The following is a 22,228-nucleotide window of genomic DNA, read 5'->3' on the forward strand; positions in this document are numbered from 1 at the left end:
CATGGGCAACTCAGTGGCTAAAACCCATTCAAATCTCATCAAAACGTTAATATACATTCTAATTTTGCTTGTGTATTACCCAGTTTTGTCCCACCTCTACCCCTGTAAATGTCTCTTTACATTCATAATATGAAAATAAACAATGACTCACAATAAAGTCCTGTCTCTGTTTTAACAGAAAGAGCACATCACCTTGCACATTTTGTTAAAATAGTCAAACACGTTATGTTGTAGTTTCTTAAATAGTATTAATAGTATTATTTTGAGGTATAATTGGATTTGTGGAAAGTACACAATACATCAGATTTCCAAACAAATACTGAGGAAAGCAAAGTGTTAACAAATAAATCCACTCTCAACACTGACCTACATCTGCTGTGACTCTTATGACATTCATCAACCTGATGGAAAAATGATTGCTGAAATGTCTGGACAAAAAATATGTGTCACAGTTATTATTTATCTTCAAATCACCTGAACATCTGTCATGTCAGGTGCCCACTTGGTTACACACTGACTTATCTTTGCTGACCCGCAAGAGGAAACAGTGGAGTTATTTATTATTATACACAGAAAAGATTAGTACTCATTAAAAAAATGGCTAGAATGTTGTGTCGTAAAACAGAAAATTAAGTTGTAATTGTACATCAAAATATACCGTTAATGTTAAATGTAGCTGCTATTAATTACCTGCATCTCCTGTTCGTTGTACTCACTTGACTACTTGAACAATGTAGTGTGACATACAGTGCATCTGTTTTACAAACTGCATGTCTGATTACTTCCTGTGCCAACTCTGTAGTAATAAAGTGCTACAGTGGTGTTTATCATTTGTTTAGTCTTTTCAGCATTTTTTAACGTTTTGATAATCACCTCACTAGCAAGGTTAGCTACTTAGCTAGCCTAGCTCGGTACTTAAATGAAGAAAAGCACCGTCGAGTTTATGAGCGATGAGGGAGCTTCACTGCTCTCTTTCACAGGCAGTGTCAGTTATTTGTTTTAGACCTGCTGATTGTAAATAACCATAGCCATAGTGACCTCATATTAGCTAGGCTAGCTAGCTAATGTTGCTAATGGTTATCAAAGAAACTGAGGTGATTATGAAATTATGAAAAAGTAGCAACATTAGGTAGCAAGTAACTCCACTTAGGCATACACTGTCTTGCAAAAGCACACAATAATGCGCCGACCTCATTGCCCTTAAGACTGATGTAGCTTTTCTTCATTTCAGAATCCAGCTAAACTAGCTGACTGGCTGACTTCACAATTGAGGTGATTGTCAAAACAACATTTACAAAGCTAATAGTGACATCACCGAGGTTGGAGGCGTAGGTAACATTACTGTAGAGTTGACACAGGAAGTGCAGTGCATAAAATGGATTTTCGTCACATTACCTTGTTCAAATAGTGAATTGAGGCACAGATCCTCACCAAACCCTGGACGATTCGATTGTTTTCTGTGTGCCATAAATTTAAATTACATTTCACCTTGTTTATTCCCCTCAGCACTCACACCAAGGCCAGACTATAGTCAGGAGAAAACACAGCTACTGGTAATTGGGGCACCCTGACTTTAATGCAAGAGACGTAGAAGCTGACCCAAGGATGACCCGTCTGTTAGCGTCTGTCTGCTGGCTCAAACTGAGGACGTGTGGCCACTTCAACAGTCCCACACTCAAAAAAGTGATTGTCAAGTGCCACTGGCTCATGATGTTTAGTTGGGATAGAGCAGAAAGTGCTGTTATTTTTCATCCAAGGAAAAAAGAAAAACACACCAGACTACAAGCATGTCGCATGTAGACATTACATGAAGACAGCGGGGTGTTTTCAATGAGACATCCGGTAATCTCCAAGTGGGTTTGTGGCGACCAGAACAGGTCATTTAAGCCAAACCATGATCTTTTCCTAGCCCTAACATGTGGTTTTTGTGCCTAAGTCTAACCAAACCATACTGTAAGCACAGTGTTGTGACCAGAGAAAAATGAACCTAAATGAACCTAAAGAAACATGAAGTTGCTACATAAAGTAATATTGCGTTTTAACTTATCTGTGGTTTTGCAGAAACATACTTAACTTAAGTTATTGAGGTTGTATAAGTAACAAAAAAAATGTCACAAAAAAAAATCTGATTTTGTCATGTACCTGTAAAGAAATCATTGATATCATATTTTAAGGATTCCTTCTTTTGGATGCTAACTCTTAATGGGAAAAAAATATTTTATGAGTCATCCTCCATGTGCGGAAATTCCTCTATGTGCTGCTGACCCTCTCTGCAGATGTTTCCTCTCTCTGTTGTTGTTGTTCTCCCTCAGCACACTGGCATCTTTCCCACTCAGCTTGTGGCCAACTAGCATATTAGTTATCATTATAAACAGTTTTTTTGTTGTTGTTTTTTTAAAGAAACACTTGTGGTCCTGACTTAATATGGATATTTAAATGTTTTTCCAAATCTGTACTGTGTCCAGTCTCTCCAAATTGGTACAGGAAGCTACTGTCCCAACACTGGCTGGTGATTTCCTGAGATTTAAGAGGCACTTTTACTGTTTAACCATGCAGGAAGTTAGATTTTAGAAACAGAAATGAGGCAGGCTGCTCACCTGCAATGCTGTTTTACAACCCTGGTTTCCCTCTGGTTGTAAACAGTGGAAGATATAATTAAATTTTGAAACAGGAAACCATCAAATCAATACTTTTCTGACCACACAATAAAACACTGGTTGTTTTCTGGTACAAGCGTACAAGAGTTTAAAGCCTTTTCAGTGCTGATATTATTTGTTTTTGATGTTGTTAAATAAAATAGATTATAGGGAGTAATGGTTTCACTGAATGGGAGAATCTGTGATGTGCAGAAAATACCTGATATGAGCTTCCTCCCTCCTCCTCTTTGTCGTCATCTTCTTCTCCCTGAGGACAGATGTGGAGGCACCCATCATGTGAAGTGTGTGTGCACATGTACAGTGCATGGATGTGTGTGTGTGTTCCCATAGAGAGGACACGTTGCCCTTTTCCTGCCTCACCTTTCTCTTATTCTTAAATATCACGTGCATGGAGCACACAGAGGGAAGCTGGTCTTGTGACAAACTGGGCTGTGGTAATAAGGATCTGAATTTGAACCACCAGCCTAAACCTGTCTCCGTGGAGGCAAATATACCCCAGCATCAGATATTTATAGGATTTACAGTATGAATGATTTTCTCCCGCAGCACTGTGAGCATGGGAGCATGACTGTCTAAAGCTACCGTACCCTCTTTATGTTTGACTAACGAGGTGCTCTGATTTCCTTCCAGAGTAAAAACGGGGACACACTAAGTGATTCCAACGCTGTTGAAAGTCTGCAATTTAAAAGTGGAAACTATTCTCCAATCACATTTTCTTTGTTTTGAAATACAGTGATTTGAAAACTGGCATTTCATTTGCTCGTATGTTTAAAAAAAAAAGAGTAGTTTTAAGTGTAAATTTCAAGTAGCAACCACAGAGAGCAACGTTCTCCAAACCAGCAGATTCTTCTCCATTTTCATAAAAGGTTCTGCATTGCATTGCTCTGCACTGAATACAAGTGTTGGATTAAAATATATATTTTTTTAAATTGCACATATCAAAGTCATGTTCACCGTAAATTATTTATTCATGTCCAATATACTGAAGTTTTTTCTGTGAAACTAGCATGATTTGTCATGTAAAGCTAAAGCTCTTTAGTAATGCTCAGAATTTTCAATTACTATTAGTTACATAATTTCTCAGCCCGTTTGCACTCCCAACATTTCAAATACAGCAGCCTGGTCTGTGGCCCTACCCTTTTTGTTTGACACTGTAGGTACCTTCTAGCATCACTTCTTGAAGCACCAATGAAGCTTTGCGTAAGGTCAACCAGGAAGACTATCTACGACGACGTCATGTTGGAGTCTAACTGCGAAAGACCATTCACATGTCTCAACATGACAACGTCAATGAATACACTCATTTTTCTCTCTACGGATTGAAGTTCAGTAGTATAAAAAGCAAGAAAAGTCTGACTTGGTGTGGTTGCATGGGTCATACACTGGACTTTCCCTCTGAAGAATGGGGTACATGTCCTACAGTATGACCATTTAAGAGTGACTTGTTTTTAATTTATTTTATGTTATTCGGCAATTATACGTAAAGGACATAACATACGTCACTTACATCAAGTTACAAGTTACAAGACTGAGTGTATTTATGTTAACCCAAAGTATGATCTTTTCCTCGACCTAACTAAGTAGTTATTGTGCCTAAACCTAACCAAACTGCAACCGTTTGACAATCAAATATGTCATACTATGTTAACTGTTTGTCAGCTAGATTTATTTTAATAGTCTTACTGGACGTTGTTTATTATGTATTCATGCTAACCCGACCACTGACCCCTTCAAGTGATAAACCGACACTATAGAGGGGCAGGAAGAGCATCATATTTGAAGCTTAAGGCCAATGACCAAGCTGCTGCATGTGGCTAGTTGGGAGTCAGAACGTGTTTGATTTCTTTAATCTTTCTTGATTTCTTTTCGTGTTCAATCAACCAAATCTACTAGGACTCACGTCATTTAGTTATAAAGCTCTGATGTGTTTTTTTGTTGATCAATTCTATGATGATTTCTAAAATCTGATTTGGACACCATATTAAGTAATTGTAACATAGGTTCAGACATCCAATATTTACTTTTTTAACCAATACATTTTGCACTGGTCACCATCTATCCGAGGAGTCTTCACTGAGAGTTTAGTTTATAGGCCCAAAGCAAAAGTAATTCAAACACACTACATCTGGGTCAGGTCTTACTTTTCTCAACTTGAACAACTCTTTCATTATTGCTGTATGCAATACTTCAAAAAATAAGTCTAACTCTACTGAATATCATAGATTAAGTGTATCCCTTAAATTCAGATACATTTTTTTTTTTCATTTTTTTTTTAAAGAAGCTTTAAAATTTGGTGTTATTTTGTATTTTGGGCCTTGGTGTTTGTACTATGTTTTGCTGTTTTTTAGGATGTGCTGGCTGTGGGCACAGCAGGGTTTCCTTGGTGATGTTTTTAGACACAGCAGGAAGTGAAAAGATCAATAAAAAGCTCATCACAAGATATCTAGGCTGACACGTGCACCAGCACACCTCGTCAAATTCCTGGAAAAGCTTTAAAAGAAACTAGATTCTGAATTCAAACTTTATTCACGCTTCTATAAATTATGTGTGGATGCAGCTTATGTGCATTGTTAAAACATATTTTGTGAGAGATCAAAAATCTGACAGAACTCTGTCAATTAATGTAGAACATAATAGCAAAAGGTTCACTGTTTTTGAATGTGATATTCCCTCATTATAAATCCATGGCAACTGAATGTATTTGGTCAAGATCAAGGAACGATCATGGTTAAAAATATCAATGCTGGCTGTGACTATGAGATGAGAAACAATATTCTTGTCATTACTGCTTACAATACTGTTTTCTCTTTAAAAACTGTGACACTGTGTGTGTCTGTGTGTGAGGTATGTTTTTGTATAACATCACAGCTTCAGCTGGAGGCAGTTTGGAGCTAAAAATATTGAAAACTGTATGAATGGTGTCCCTGTTTGTCTAATAGTTTATGTTGTGTGCCATAGCAGATGGAGGGCTTCAGGGCACACATGCTATTTTTCTTTCTTCATCAGATTTTTTTTTTCAGATTTGGCTTAGAGATGACAATTTGGTTTGACGTTGCTGATGTTTAAATAAAGTGAGTGGGAGATTAACTACACTGAACTTTATTTGGCATACTTTCTGGAGGCTTCTGACTAATTTTAAATTGTGTGAAATTCCGTTGAGCTGCAAATCTGAAGCCAAGGCAAGACAATTTTCAGTGAAACACATCCCCAAATATACCTCTCTGTAAGCCTGAACAACACATCCTCATACCAAAACAACTGGACAGGTCAATTGCCAATGACTCCCACACAACAAATATCACTAAACCCAAAAACCACATGAACATACTGGATCTTCGTCGTATGGTTTGGTTAGGTTTAAACACATAACCTACTTGGTTAGATTGAAGGACTACAACTATTTGGTTAAGTTTAGGCACTAAAACTAACTTTTTTGCTCTTTATACTACTTTACCTCACTTCCTCCTTTGTTGCTGTAATAATTACTTCAGCCACTAGAGGTCACTGCCTGACAAGAAACGTAAATACGGGACGAAATAAGCTGCTTTAACAGTTGACCTATATGGTCGTTTTTCTAATGAGGATGGGCTGGCCTTAATATGTCCTCAATGGAAGAATACATTTTCAACTTTGGTGTCATTTGAAGTCGTTCGAACGAAATTAGATCCAGTGTAGCGCCGGTATATCCATATAATGCGAGTGACGGGGCACCGAAACACAGCCTCTATATAACGCATTATCTGCCACGAAACTAGTTCATTTCACCAACATTTTGTTACGATACGCTAGTGCTATTCCCCTCTGAGTCCGGGCTTGTCTGTTATCAACATCCGGGGTCAAACTAGCAGTAGCAGCTACAGGTAAACAAGCCGGGCTGTCGCGGGTGCGCGTGCAGCTCAGAGATGACATCATCCAGGTCAGAGGTAGTAGATCAACCTACAGACCCCGGATGTTGACAACAGACAAGCCCGGACTCAGAGGGGAATAGCACTAGCTTATCGTAACAAAATATTGGTGAAATGAACTAGTTTCGTGGCAGATAATGCTCGTAAAGGCTGCGCTTCGGTGCCCCACTCGCATTATATGGATATACGCGGCGCTACACTGGATCTAATTTCTTCCGAACGCCGCCAAATGACACCAAAGTTATCTGGGTGAGTAAATGATAATATATTTTGCTAGAAATAAGGTCCAGGTTGTAAAAAACGGAAAACAAACAAATAAAGAAAATTAAGAACTGCTTATATTGGCTACCAAAAAGAGCTAGCCCCCTGCAAGCCAGGAAGCTAACAGGGCTAATGTTAACTACAGACACATCAGGCTAGTGAAGCTGCCTTAACTTTGAATGATGTTGTTTAGAAAACCTGTAGACATACCTGAGTGTTCACGTGAGGCAATATGTGTGTATACGTATATCCCTGATTTGTGATGGGGTGAACACTCTGTATAAGGCTTTTGGTCTGAGCATCTGTGTGTGTGTGTGTGTGTGTGTGTGTGTGTGTGTGTTCATTATGTAACTATGGCATTTAGCAGAACGTGGCTTCAGGCCACATTGTTGCAACCCCAGCTGAAGACACACTGAGACTATAACCAGCACGCTGCTCTCCCAGTGGACAGTTGTGACAGCTTGCATTAGGCAGAAACATGTTCATGCAGCGACACTTACACCCACCTCAACCTAACCTCCACCCCTGGGGACGGAAGTAGCAGAAAGTTTAGAGAAGTGGTTTGTTTACAACTTAAGTTCTTTGACCAATTTTGAAAAAGTAGAAAGTGAATGATTTATACTGTCTCCTCTCTACATCTCCCTACAGCTGTTTTAACATTTATTCTGCCCTGCAACGATACAAAGACATCATATAAACAAAGCATGAAATAGTTTGCAAAAAACACAAAGAAATAATGGGAATGAACGTAAAAAAGCCTTTTTTTATGGAGTACATTTTGACATGTCACTGTAGGAAAAGTCAACATGTCCTCATACCTAAATGACAGAGTAGGGACTCCTAAAAGGACATTAGTGACTTTGGGAGAGTACCAGCGACAGGGGCTCTGGACAAACATGGTCAACGCTGGGAAACAGACAGTTTGGTTAGGTTTAGGCACTACAACTACTTAGGTAGGTTTAGCAAAATATCATAGTTTGGGTTTAAAAGAGTTCTTTAGTTGTGTAAGTGAAATTACATACATAGGTTAAGTTTTGTTACATACATGACGTCAGTTAATTATGTTGCGTAAGGGACAGTCCACCCCAAAATCTAAAATATATAATCGTCTTCCTCTTTTTACCCGTACTGCTGTTTATCAAGCTACAGAAGGCATCGATGATAAGAAAAAGAAAGTTGCACTTAATATCTCAATTCAACATTCTGTTAGAGCATTTCTATTCAACCTGTGTCGGGGAGTCTGTTTTGACGTATGTTGTTACTGAGCGATAGATATTTTGATCACATTTAATGTCATATTGGAATGTTTTCAGATTATTAAAATCCTGGCAAGACCAGGCATCTTGGTGGTCCGATATTCTCAGAAATCTGCCATTTAACCGGGAGGTCGACCATTAGGCTCCAAATTCCAAGTTGGCTCATTTACAGTGAAGTAGTATGATGTCCAAAAAGACAACAAGATGATTGCTGAGTTGTGCTGAGTCATCAGACTTCCTGCAGAGCTATTTTTCCTCTCTGTATGTTTCCATTGTTTATCTCTGGGTTTGATTTCATACAGCTGTGTGTTTAGATCTTAGGGCCACGAAAATTGCTGAACTCGGCGCAGAGATGTGACCATACTTGTAATAGCTGGACACAGATAAACACCATCTGGGGATTTGGTTTAAGTTAAAGGTCCCATATTGTTGAAAGTGAGTTTATATGTCCCTTTTTTTATTATAGGCAGTTCTAGGTGATATGTTAATACTGTTAAGTATCAAAACCCTCAGTCAGCAGAGAAATGCACAAAACCCATATTAAGAAACTGTGCCTTCAATACAGGCATTGGGACTTTTGTGATGTTGCAGCAATGTCCCCTGCATGACCTCATGCAACACTTTGGGTGGTGCCTGCTCAGGCCTGTGAGAGCAGACCAATCAGAACAGGCTTTTTGACACTAAAATGGAGCGTTTAGACAGAGGGTGAATAGAGGTGCTGCAGTAAAGGACAGTATGAGAAAAATAATGTGTTTTTTGCATATAATCTGTTAGTCATTTTCATACATTTCTATTAGTGACTGATCATTTCTTATTGGTATCCTAAAATCAAAGTATGAACCTGAAAATAAGCATAATATGCAACCTTTAAAAAAGCTTTATGGATGTTTCGATAGATCTTTATCAGACGATAATACAGCACCCCGGCTCAGATGGAGGTTGTGACACTTACTACTGTACTGAAAGTTAAAATAGAGCTTTGTTGCATCATGGTTAACTCCTCTGATATATGTGGCCCTGCTAATTTTGAAATTGGAGACAGACAAATATGGAAATTTCTTTTTCACTTTCCCTTTTGACCTGTATCTCATCTATACCTGTATCTCATCTATCCAACAAACCCTTACACATTTCACAAATCCTCTCCTGTCCCCTTCCTTGTAAACTTGTCTCTTATGGTGAGTTTGCTCAGACACAAATCTTTTGAAAAATAACCTGCATATCAAATAAAGGCCTTGATCAGTCTGGTGGAAGTCTGAGAGAGTCAATTTTATCACCACATATCAAAGGCATACATTTGAGATAAATTAGCCTTGATCTGTTTAATCTGAGTCTACTGTAAGAGATTAACAACAATTTCTGATATTCAATCATTAATGGTTATCTTGAACTCTCTATTCATTCGTCCATTTCCTAAGGTGGTTTAAATTATTTTGTGCCTCACCTGCTCAAATTATTTAATTCACTTCCTTTTGTATTTTTTGTCCATGTATCATACAGCCTGTGCCTTGTTTCTTTTTAGTATGGGTTGTTATCATTTATCTTTTATAATATATCACAATCTAAACTACAAATACTGCAAGAAAAAGCCCTCTGAATAGTTCAGGAGGGTGGAGATGCAGCCTACTGAGTCTCCTCAGTGTTTTGACACTTTTATGTCTCTCAGCACAGCAGAGCCATTCAATTCTTTATCTGATCCTACCGATGAATATTTCATTAATACTGTACCAACTTCCTTGAAAATGCAGCTGCTCCACATTTTGTTCCTCACCTGCTGGGGTTCCTCAGGTAAAACGTGAAGCGAGGTGATTTCAGCAGATTGCATCAGCCACAGTCAGTGTGTGTGAGAGTGGTTTGTATGTGCAGAGTGTTGTGTAAATGCAGGTACAGCCCTGGAGGGTCTCACAGGTCCGCTGCAGATGCTACAGTATAACAGAACCAGACAGCCGGCTCAACAGACAGGAGATTTGAGATTTAATTTGAAAGACCTGTTTTAGTATAATACCACACGGGTTGTAAAAATCTAACTTTACACATCATTTACATCAGAACAACCATATCACATGTTACTATGAACAGATGTAAAGGCAGTTTTTACTGTAGTACCAATATATGCAGCAATACAGCAGCCACTCTGGGACAGTATTAGGCAAGTTACTTCCAAAATGTAAAATATAACCAGTGATGGAATGTAACTAAGTGCATTTACTCAAGTACTGTACTTAAAGTGTAACTAAACCCCTAGGTTTTGGCTGAGGTGCATCTGAGCTGGAAATTCAAAAAAATGCCTTGATTTTGGGCGGGGCTCCAGGAGCAGTTAAGACAGTCCAGTCACTCTGTGCAGCCTCCAACAGAACACAGAGGGGCGGGGCGAACAGTGGTGGCTCGTGATGTAAGCTGCCTCCAAAACGTCATTGGCCTCCATCTCAGCCAATAGCAAAATTCGATTGTAATAGCCAGGTTTCAACCCATAGAGGGCAGTCACTCTTACATTTTTACAACAAAATACACCAAATTGAAATACTTTGACTAAAATGTCAAGAGTTGGACCAAAATATATCAACAACACTACTTCATACCCAAATACATTTGTTTTCGGCAGAAAAAAGTGGTTTGGGGGTTTAGTTACACTTTAAGTACAACTTTGAGGTGATTGTATTTTACTTGAGTATTCAGATTTTCTGTTACTTTATACTACAGCATTTGAGGGCTAATGTTTACCCTTCTACAGTTATTTGATTACTTTAGTTACTAATTACTTTGCAAATTACATGCTTCATCAGAGCCAAGGCAGCATTTTTAAATGTATTTATTTAATCTGCAATTGGATTAAAAAACACTGATTCTGATCATTAGAAGAATGCTGAATATCAGATCCGATAAGTGGCTGGTCGATAACGTCAACAACACCAACGGCAAGTCAATGCCAAGTGTTTAAACACCCATATTAATATATGTTTAATTTACTTTTATTTGTACTGCAGAGGATCACTTTTAGTACTTAAGTACGTCTCATATCAGATACTTTAAGACGTTTACTCAAGTGCTATACAGGATACAAATTCTGTGAAAGCTTTGTTCTCAGCTCAATCTCCTCAAGATCAGTCCATATGCATCTGTCTGATTATTGGAATCAGAACCATCCACAGGGGAACTGGGGCCTTTCTCACCTATTGTTGTCTTAAAAACTGGAACAACACCAGTAACTAAAGTTTTAAAATAAATGTAGTGGAGTGAAAAGTACAATATTTACCTCCACAGTGTAGTGGAGTAGAAGTATAAGTAGCAGGAAATTGAAATACTCAGGTAAAGTTCATGTACCTCAAAATTGTACAGTGCTTGAGTAAATGCACTTAGTTACATCCCATCACTGCACAGAAGTACAAGTACACATTACAAAAAGGGAGAGGGTAATATTGTTTCATGATTGTATTGTCGACTAAGGTGTACCACAAGGCTACAGGCTGGAATAGGTTGTATCAAGAGAGATACAGCAAGCACGATTAAACCTCTATCTGCCTCTTGCTGCTTCTTTTTCCATATTGCCTGCCGTGATATCCCTCACAATCTACCAGCCACAGACCATATGTTCCTGTGATGATCCTGTATGTGACAGTGTCTGCAGGGAGTGAAGTATTTGTTGTGCCTTTGTGTGTTACCTTCTCTTGTGTCTGCCCCAGGGTTCAACACATGCAGTGCGCCAAGCAGGTTTAATGTTTTTCAAATGAATCCCTTCTACTTTTTAATCTGAGCCTGGAGTCAATGCCTCCCTCCCATGGGCATCATAACAAAGAAACGTCCTCTGACTTTTCATCAAGTCAGAGGAATAGGTTGGCTGGAGATGGGCCTCTGCTTGTCAGACATATAAAGATATGGGTGATAAAACTTGCCCGTACAGAGATCAACAAACCTTTTTACTGTTCCACACCGTACTAACCTGGAATATGAGCTTTCCCCTGAACGGCTCAGTGGACAGAGCAGTAGGGAAGTCATTAGTGTGAGTAGCCTTTATAATATGACCCCTTCCTCGCAGTGTGGACTCAGGATCACATTATACTCCAAACAAAATCAAATGCAAAGTGTTTCCAGGCTGCTGTGCAACCCAATCACCAGAATAAATGTTGGCGATGTGTGTTTCTGTTTTCAGTTTTTGATTTGATCTTGTGACAAAGTTTTGCTTATGGTCTGATTAGGTTTAGGAACAAGAACAACTTGTTTAGGGGAAGGGAGGGTAATGTTTTGGGTTAAAATACCAATTTTGGTCAACACAAACATGTCTGGAAATTGTCCAAAGGTTTCAGGCTTACAGATATTGACAGGTCATCTTGAACTGTCGCTTGGGGCACGATCTGATATCCCAATATACAAAATAAGAATACATGGGCGGAAACAACACCAACACTCCGATATCAGATCGAGCTTTTAGCATAGCCATCTCTGATAATGTGACACATACAAATGTGAACATATCCTTGGTTTGCATAAATGCAAAATGCCAAAATGTTATTCTGGCAACTGGGGTTGGCTTAAAATATTTATTTTGTGCTTATTACAGAACCATGAGCAGATAGCCACACATGACACATCACTCATTGAAAGGTCTTCACTTCCGCTGAGAGATGACACCATCTCCTGTTGTGTAATTCCAATTATACGGCCCATCTCTATCTGTAGGCGACACCAGTTCTTTGTAAGGCTTGAGGATAAATAGCATCAAAGCACTATTAAATCCCTCCTCAAACAATTACTACAGAGACCTTGCTATAAAAACCCAATGAGAGGGACTGTTTGTGTTGTTTTCATCTGCTGTTACATAACCATAGTGAACAGATGTACTGAAAATACACAGGCACTGAGGCCACTAATGCCTTGTTTTGCTGATTTCTGCATCCGCTTTAGACAAAAGAAGGATTTTGTTTCCAGGGAACCAAGATACATTTTCACAGGTAGCCTGTCTCAAAACACAAAGACAGTATGGATGTCAACATAAATTTGGTACATTGTTAGAAAAAAAACAGATACTACACATATAGAGTTATCCTCTAACAATCACAGAATGAAATTATTTTATTTTATTTGTATTAATTATTCATTGTAGAAATAGGTCACTTCCTGTTTGTGTCTTTTCTTCCAACTTTGATGTCACATTGTTCCTTATCTACTCTACAAGATCAAATTTAAAACTGAGCCCAAAGAAAAGTAAAAGCAACATAAAGAAAAGTTTCAGTATATCTGTAACATTTATTCTGGCGACCGGAAAGAGAGAACCAGAGTTTGTGTTTGTGTTGGAGGGAAGATGAGATCTTAATGATGAACACACAGAGTTCAGTTCAGGTTCTTCAGACAGTCTGTGACACATTCAGATAAACTGCATCCTCTCTGCTGAAAGAACACATTACTAAAGACTGATATCTACCAGGCACCTGAGCTGGACACACAACATGTATCTTTAAAAAAAACTTTTTTCCTTCATTTGTTAATCTTAATACCTGGAATGACACATGCAAGGTTTCTGTCCTGTGTCATCACTAGGCTGCATTGTGCTGTCGAGGATAACGACACTTCTGTATGCTACTGAACCACCTGTTCTTACAGGACCGGCATGCGTCCGCCTCTTTGATTGGTTTCCAAAAGTAATGTCTTGAATCACGGCACCTTTTAAAGCAACTTAATGTAACTTTTTTGACCTTAAAATAAAAGCTTCAGAGTAACTTTCATGGTATAGTGTGTTGTTATTGGGTGAATGGTGTCTCTGTCTCAGCCACTCCGCCCCCCCATCAATTGTTTCTGCACCATGTAACTTCAGTGAGAGGGTAGGATCACAGTGTTGCATACATGTTTATTTTCGACATGCAAGTTTTCCACACATAACATTGTTTTAACGTAATGAGTTTTGTTTGTAGTAAGCACCTACATTATATCTGACAAACTTTGACAGACCTGGGATTTTGTGTACGACAGTGGTGTTGCACTCAGAAACTGTGGGGGGCGCCAAATCGCACACCATGCCAATTTCTACAAAATGTTACTGTATTTAAAAATGTAAATTAACAAGTTAAAAAATATTTATTTTAAGACAGATTGGCAAAATGCACCACCAGTTATGATAAAAAAAGATTACCAGGAATATCAGCTGAAGATGAGTAAACCAGTTGTGTGCTTCATGACTCAGAGGGAGGAAGCATGTGTTATGAAATGTCGGTCATTGTACCATAAATGAAAAAGAAAAGTGACGCAGAAGTACAGGAAAAACATATGTGGATGCTGATTCTTTAGAATCACTGGGCTGTTTCTTCATGACTTGAGGAGCATCCTGAACATCAAACAGAAACAAGAAGTCAACGAAAGATGACCGTTAGGGCCACTGATGTAAGGGCACATGAAGTTCCAGACAGCAAAGTCCTTAAGGCTTGATGACACCATGATCTACAGACTGAATGTATCAAGTACTAGAGCAGTACTCTATCTGTGATTTCTTGTAAAGTAAATTTGTTGGAAACAAGTGGGATCATCAGATGAGACGTGCTAAAAACAGACTTTACATGTTGAAATTCTCATCCTGTATTTGTCATCCAATGTCGGGTCATACTGGGGTCACTGTACATCCTGAGATCAACACATCCAGTCACAGCCCAGCACACAGTCATCAATTTCACTTGAAAATCATGATGCATGTTCCTGTAGAAAGCAAGCAGAAAGTCCAGACATATCATCACAAGACAGTGAATCATGGATTTACACAGAAGCGACAAGATTTCACTATCAATCTGAGAAACTCCTGGGGAAACAAACACTCACTCACACATGTTATGTCATGTTGTCAAAAACTAGTAATGAGTGTGTTGTGAGGAATGCGTTTACAGCTTCCACTGTCATTGTGCAGCCACCAGGGAGTTGCTGTGCAGCAAACATGCGGCATCCTGCCCGTCAGCTGGCACAGAATCAAGCCGGTCACACTGATTACCAGCTCCAAAGGTTTTCTTACAGTCAGCAGAACGTCCTGGATGCCAGCAGGAGGCGAACGCTGAAATTAACACATGAAAACAGTTGTATTCATCTGTGCCAGAATTTCTCACTTTTACAGCCCTCACAGCAGCAGGCAGCATAGTATTAGTATTTCTCACAATCTCAACTGCCATATGAGCAGGAGATTGGTAAAAACAGATCCAGGGCTCCTCGTTATTTTTCTTATTGTCAACAAACCCTGTGAAAAGACGAAAATCAGCAGTGCTGTAGCCAAATCCTGAAATAATTTAATCCTCCATTGATGTACAAAAACTGTTAAAAACCTCTCAATGAGCCGAACTGTCGCACTGGGTTACATGTTCCTTAATTAAAAACATGATCACTATAATTTAGTTTTAATCAATACAACATAAACGGATTGTTGGCATTTCTGAAAACCGCATTATGGTCACATAAGGCTTCGTCAAGACTGTGTTTCAACATTTCACAAGTGTGACACCACTGGATATTTTTAAGGAGACCTCAGGACAATGTCCAGCCGTGTTTGTGGCGACAACAGGTATTTTAAGCCAAAACACAATCTTTTTCTAACCCTAACCAAGTGTTTTTTGTGTCTAACCCTAAGCAGCCTGCGGGGGCCTTTTGAGATCACTGTAACGCCAAATTCCAGGATTTGCGTCCAGACTTCTGTCTGTTGTTAAGCGAAGGCATCAAAAGCAGATAGTGCTGCCAGTACCGAAGAACAACCGTGAAAAAAATCGATTAATGCTGTAACCACTGTGCTTCGATTCTGTATTGCAAGATTGCCAATATGGCTGGAAACTAAAGATATAAGCAGTGAACATTTTACACATTCAGTATCAACAATTTTGTGTCTAGCCAGGTACATTAATTCCAAGCATTTCCTCATTATATTTACAGAAAACGTAAATCAGTTGGCATTACTTTTTCTGTACCTCAGTGATGTAGACTATACTCAGTTGAGGAAGGCTTTTAAATCAGCTAATCTCAGACAATAAAACAAAGTCTTTTGCTGTACACCAGAATTCAAAGGATGCAAAGACAAAAAGGTTTTATGCTTACGTTTATGTTTTTTTGATTAGACGGACAAAGAACTGGTAATTTATCATGAGCAGGGGTCAACAAAGTACAGAGCTTCACGTACAGTACAGTATAAAACACTGAGAACATAAATCCATTTGAAAAGTCTCGTCAGCCATTAACTGGCAGGAAGCAGCTACATTATAGGCTCATATCTCCACCTCTCTTATATCCTCAGTGAGACACACATATATAGGTTTGACCCTGGAACCCCCACCTGCTCGCTCTCTTGTGGTTACACTGATAACAGTATCAGTTCGTAAAACATGTGTGAAAAATGCAGAAGTGGGATAGATATTATCTCTTTCCCAGGTGGTGATTTCAGTCTCACAGACACCATGTTTCAAGGCATCAAAAATCATCCAGACTGATCTCTTTGGAAAATGTGAGGCGTTCTGAGAGCACTCTGGTTCAACTCAGTTCATTTCTTCAGGGGCTCGACTGCTTCTAACTTCTCTAACAGTTTATTCCTTGAGTCGCGGTTTAGACTTAAGTGAAGTCAGGACCCCTGTGATTATCTTTCACTCTTAGCCCTCTACTTAGAACCTGGCTGCTGGTAAAAATACCTTATGGAAACTCCACACATGCTACCTAGAGGCACACCCCTCACTTACCACACACACATCCATTTCCTTGGGATAAGAGCAGGTTCTGGTAAACATGTTAGTGACTGTGAAGGCCACCACTAATGACAGCAGCAGAAAGATGTCTGAGTGACACAGACGTGATGTAATGGACCAGTGGCAAGGGCAGACTGGGGTGACTGGAGGGTTGCCAGGTTGGTTCTTCAGAGAACATATGGGTGGGGACGGTGAGGAGGACAACACCTGCTGACATGACGCTGTGTGACTGTGAGTAAGTGTGAGAACGTCTGACAGAGTAGATTTAAAACAGACAGTAAGTCATGGAAAGTACACTTTCAAATAAAATAGGGAGGAAAAAGCTATTTATCACGGCAATAAAACGTTCTATGTTAGAGCAACAAAAAAGTTGCTGAGTCAGCTGTACTGTCAACAACATTACAATGCCCAGCGTCCTGGAACATCAATGGCCCTTTGTGTTGAATTTGATCTAAAAGAGCGATCCTTTACTGTCCCAGTTTAAACAAAGCTCTGGGGTTCACGAACAGGTTGTTGTCTTCAGAGGCCGCGCTGATTTAAACACCTCTGGAGGGCTCTTTTCCGGAGTCACTAAGGACATGAGCCCGAGCCAAGAGGAGACGGGAGTCGGGCTCCTCTGCTTTCTTTCTTCTCGCTCTGGGCAGCTTCCTGAGGCCAGGCGGCGGCTGGAAATAGCCCAGACGCGCAGGCCAAGTCGGAGCAGAGCGCTGTTTGTGTCGTCTCCTGTAAGACTTCCTCAGCCGTGCAGCTAATCAGCAGAGACAGAGGACGGTGCAGGACAGGAGCCAGACACAGATCAGGCTCTGCTGGGTGCGGCAGGCGACTGGAGCGTGCATGTGTGGAAGTATGTGGGTGAGCATGCATGCCATGTGTACGCAAGTGTGCATGAGTAACTGTGAACATGTGCGTACATGCAGACAGGAGTGAAGGGAGAGACACAGTTCAACGTGGATTCTCTGATCACCCACTTTTATTGAATAATAACATCTTTTGCTACTTCATTTTACTTCTTTACACTCTTTACTCCAATATACATACAAAAGACTGATTCCCTGTCTAAACTTCTCAGATAGTTCCAATATTTTACAATACAGATTATTATCAACAACAATCATTATCTTTATCATCGTCATCATCATCATGTTTATTTCTATAGCACCTTTCAAAAGTTGGTTACCAGGTGCTTCACAAAATACAATACCATACAATATAGGTGCGAAGATAGCAAATCATTGAGAAATAAAACTAAATTAAATTAAATTAAATTAAAAATAAAAACAGGGAGTTCAAGATCAATAAAACAAGTCACATAAAACATAGAGAGATAACACAAAACATGAAACGGCAACAAAGATTTTTAAATGGAGGCACAACAAAGTTAATCTGATATTGTGAATAATATTTCCCGAATTTTTTTTGTTTTCTGATTTTCTGCTTCATCGTACTTTGTGACTAACTAGGCGAGGTTCAGTCTCAAGGCTGGGAACTACTGCAGTAGCTACCTATAAAAAGTAGATAAAACAAGCTTCAACTCGACTAGCTACTATAACTCAGAAAAAAAAAGCATCACACGCTTGGGCTCCATATGAGTTTTTCCATTTTAATCTAATGACGTGTCGTCCCTCGGGCCCTCATCAACATCAACAACAACCTGTTGCTTTCAAATCTAATTCCAGGGACCAGCTCCTCACCACAGCCCTCAGTGTGTGTTACTTTTCTATTACATGACTTTTACTCAGTGTTGTAAAATGTACCCGATAGTCACACACGAGTAAAAGTAAAGATATCGTGTTAAAATATTACTTTAAAGTGAAAATCACCCACATGAATAGTACACTTAGTCTTTAAAGGATAACTACCGTTTTTTACAACCTGGACCTTATTTCTAGCAAAATATATTATCATTTACTCACCCAGATAACTTTGGTGTCATTTGGCGTCGTTCAGAGGCTGTGTGTCGGTGCCCCGTCACTCGCATTATATGGATATATCGGCGCTACACTGGATCTAATTTTGTCCGAACAACTTCAAATGACACCGAAGTTATCTGGGTGAGTAAATGATCATATATTTTGCTAGAAATAAGGTCCAGGTTGTAAAAAACGGTAGTTATCCTTTAAGTGTCTGATATTAAAGGTGCAATATGTAAGAATTGGCCACCTGTATGAATTCATACTCCCAACAAATAGGAGCAGTACCTGCTAACTGTATTCACTTTATACATCCAGGACTGTAGCTACTGTTAGCTTGTTAGCTCAGTTAGCCTTGCAGCTAGCTGGACCACCAGGTCAGTGTTGGCGTTTACACCACTAGCACAGGAGCGTTTGAACCACTGGGAGGAAGAGGTTTTCAGGCCCCAGGTTAGCATGCTAACTTCAGTAGATATACCTGCAACACAATACATGGAAGTCTTTGACATGACGTAAAAACTGTTCCACATTCTGTTGAAAATTAATCTGTTAATTTTCAAATTTTTTAAACAAAATGTTTACATATTAACACCTTTAAATGTACTTATGTATCAAAAGTAATTCTCTGGCAATAAATGTACTTCAAATGGCAACAGATACCTTTTGGATTGGATTGTTTTTGTTTTCCTCCGAGTTGCAAATAACAATAAAACAGGACTAACTGTGAGTTTATTCAGTCATTAAGTCTGTTATAAAAATAGATCGTCACTTAACCTTCTCTTTCCTGGGCACGTGCCCGGTGGTAGACAAAACTGTAGAGTGACAGCGAGGTTTGTAGGGAACCTATGTAAACACTGATGGTTATATTGTTCTATAGACATTACATTGTGCGATCAACATTTACTTCATAATGTTTTGTCGAAGCAGAAAACGTGTCATCAAAAGTACCAGTAAAAGTAAGTAGTAGTGGAGTAAAAAGGACAACTACTGCCTCCAGATTGTAGGGGAGGGGAAGTAGAAAGCAAAGTATAAGTAACTCAAAATGTTACGTACGTATTAGAGTAAATGTACTTTCACTTGTAATGGAGTACTTTTACACTGCTGTGTTAGTACTTTACTCAAGTAAAGGAATCAAGATACTTCTCTCATCACTGTAGAACTGATTTAGGTAAAATCGCCTTAAGTTCTGTCCACCTTAAATCCAAGCTGCCACATCATCACAATGCGATGCAGCCAGAATGGATTTTACTCAGTCAAATAGATTCAATTACTCGTTCAATCAGTGTCATAGCAGTCCACAAACTTTACTAACACAGACACAATGTGCTTTTCCTCTGATGATCAATAATTAAAATACGTGTTCAAATTGTTTCCCCCGCCCAAACGCACACAACAAACATTTCCGTTCGCAGAGCAATTAAACTGATAAGCAATGGAAAAGAGATGCTGGGGTGTGAGAAAGTGTTTTATTTAAGTTCTCTTCAGTTTCACTTCCTCTTGTAACACCTGCAGACACTCACTGAATTGAATTTAAAAAGACGAACACACAAACACATTATCTTACGTCAGACAATTACAAAGCTGAGCAGACTGACTTTTCTACTCTGACTTTCTCCTCCTAACAAAAGAAATATGAAGGCACTGAATATCTATCTTAAAAGTGAAACTATCTTTAGACATTTTCTTTTGTTAGATGATTGAACTGTGTGCTGCGGGTATTTGAACTTGTTGTTATGCCCGTGGACAAGTACTTGGTGCAATATCAGGTTCCCATTCTGTGACAGTTAAAATCCACACTTCCTCTACGCATCAGATGCCATTGTCTTAGTTCTCTGGTTTCTGAATTCAGGAGAGATTTGTTCACACTGATGCGTTTCTGGCAAAGTCGACGGTCTAATCCAAACAGCTTGACACTTTAATGGTTTGCAATTTCCAAACACATGTCTACTGTTGAAGGTTCTTTTGTAATGCAACTATTCATAATGACACAGAATGATTTCTTTGTGTTTTACTTTTCAAACATAGAATAATTTCATGACAGACGTGAAAGCATGACGATAAATTGCTTAGATTTTCGAGAAATATGATAACAAGAGAGTAATTTGGGTCATTTTTGAACTTGATTTACATATGAACAAAGACGCAATTTGTGCTGAATGATTATTAACTGATGAAGGTCTTAAAGGTGCCATGGGGAGTTTTTGACTTCTACTAGCGTTACTGAGCAGATTTTTATGTGTATGTGTCGGACAACACTCAGCTTTGGGCTAAAGAGTATCACTGATCAGCCAAACCTAGCTGAGGGCACACTGCACCATCTGTTCATTTGTTTGTCTGCATGTCATTTACGATAACAAAACTGGAGTGTATTCCACTGCAGCTCTCTCTGTAAATCACTGTGGATAAGACTGTCAGCTAAGTGATTTAAAGGAAGCAGGGAAGACGCCAGTGTTTGGAACTCCCTCACACTTCCCTGCTGGCTGCTCTCCAGGTTTTTCAACTCTATTTTTGCTTTTGTGTAAATATTTCCAGAGGTGTTCCTTGTAATAATCCTGAGCATCAGTTAATTATCTCCCTGGAGCCATTGTCTTGTCTTGTTGACTGTACCAAGTCTGAGCAGCACAATGTGCGAGTGGAAGCCCATTTCTTAAATTTCCGAAAAGTGTGGCGCCACCATCAGCTGACGCTGCAGTCCTGAGTGTGCGCGGGGTCGGCTGATCCTGTTGGAGAGAGGTCACACACACACACACACACACACACACACACACACACACACATATACTCCCACTCTCTAAGATAGCAAGACGAGTCCGATGGGACTGTTTTTATCTCCACTGAGTTAGAGCAGAAGTGAGAGATGATAAATGACTGAGACTAAGAGTGACAAATAAAGACAGAGGTGGCAGAGGAAGTTAAACACACACACAACCGCTGAAAACACACATAGTTGAAACCTCTGTCTTGTTTCCTGTTTACAGCATTGCAATGGCTATTTTAGTCCTGTAGATGTATGAAGCAAGGCCTTCAGCTTTAACAAGAGTGCGCTGCGAAGTGAGAGGGCCGCTATTCAGACTGACAACAAACTCAAGGGACAAACACAACAGTAATGTCTTCTCCATTTCCTGTTTGTTAGCTAAAGTGACCTTTGTCAACTTATTGCAATAAATTCATTTTAAACTCTCAGACACCAGGAAGTTACTGTGCCTGGCCCACACATTTCTAAGAATAAGTGGATAGTGAAGACAAACATGTTGCCTATGCAGTCCAATGAGAATAGCTTACCTAGCGCATGCGCCCAAAAAGTTTTCTAGCCTCTGGGGATTACTTCGTGGTTATGCAGCCCACTGAATTTGCACAGTAGTGTTTCTCCAGTTGGCTCTGCACATGAGCGTCAGTAGTTTTTTTTTGTGATGATGTCACAGCTTTTCAAATAGTTTTTTTGGGCTCAAGGAAAGTGGAAAAGAGGAAAGAGGAAAGCAAGGCCGAGTGGCGCCGCTGTCCCGAAGTCTAAATAGGAGATTCGTGGCCTGGCCTTGGAATAGGCTAGCTGTT

Source organism: Pagrus pagrus, assembly GCF_965226575.1.
Source record: "Pagrus pagrus genome assembly, chromosome: 6".
Lineage (NCBI taxonomy): Eukaryota > Metazoa > Chordata > Actinopteri > Spariformes > Sparidae > Pagrus > Pagrus pagrus.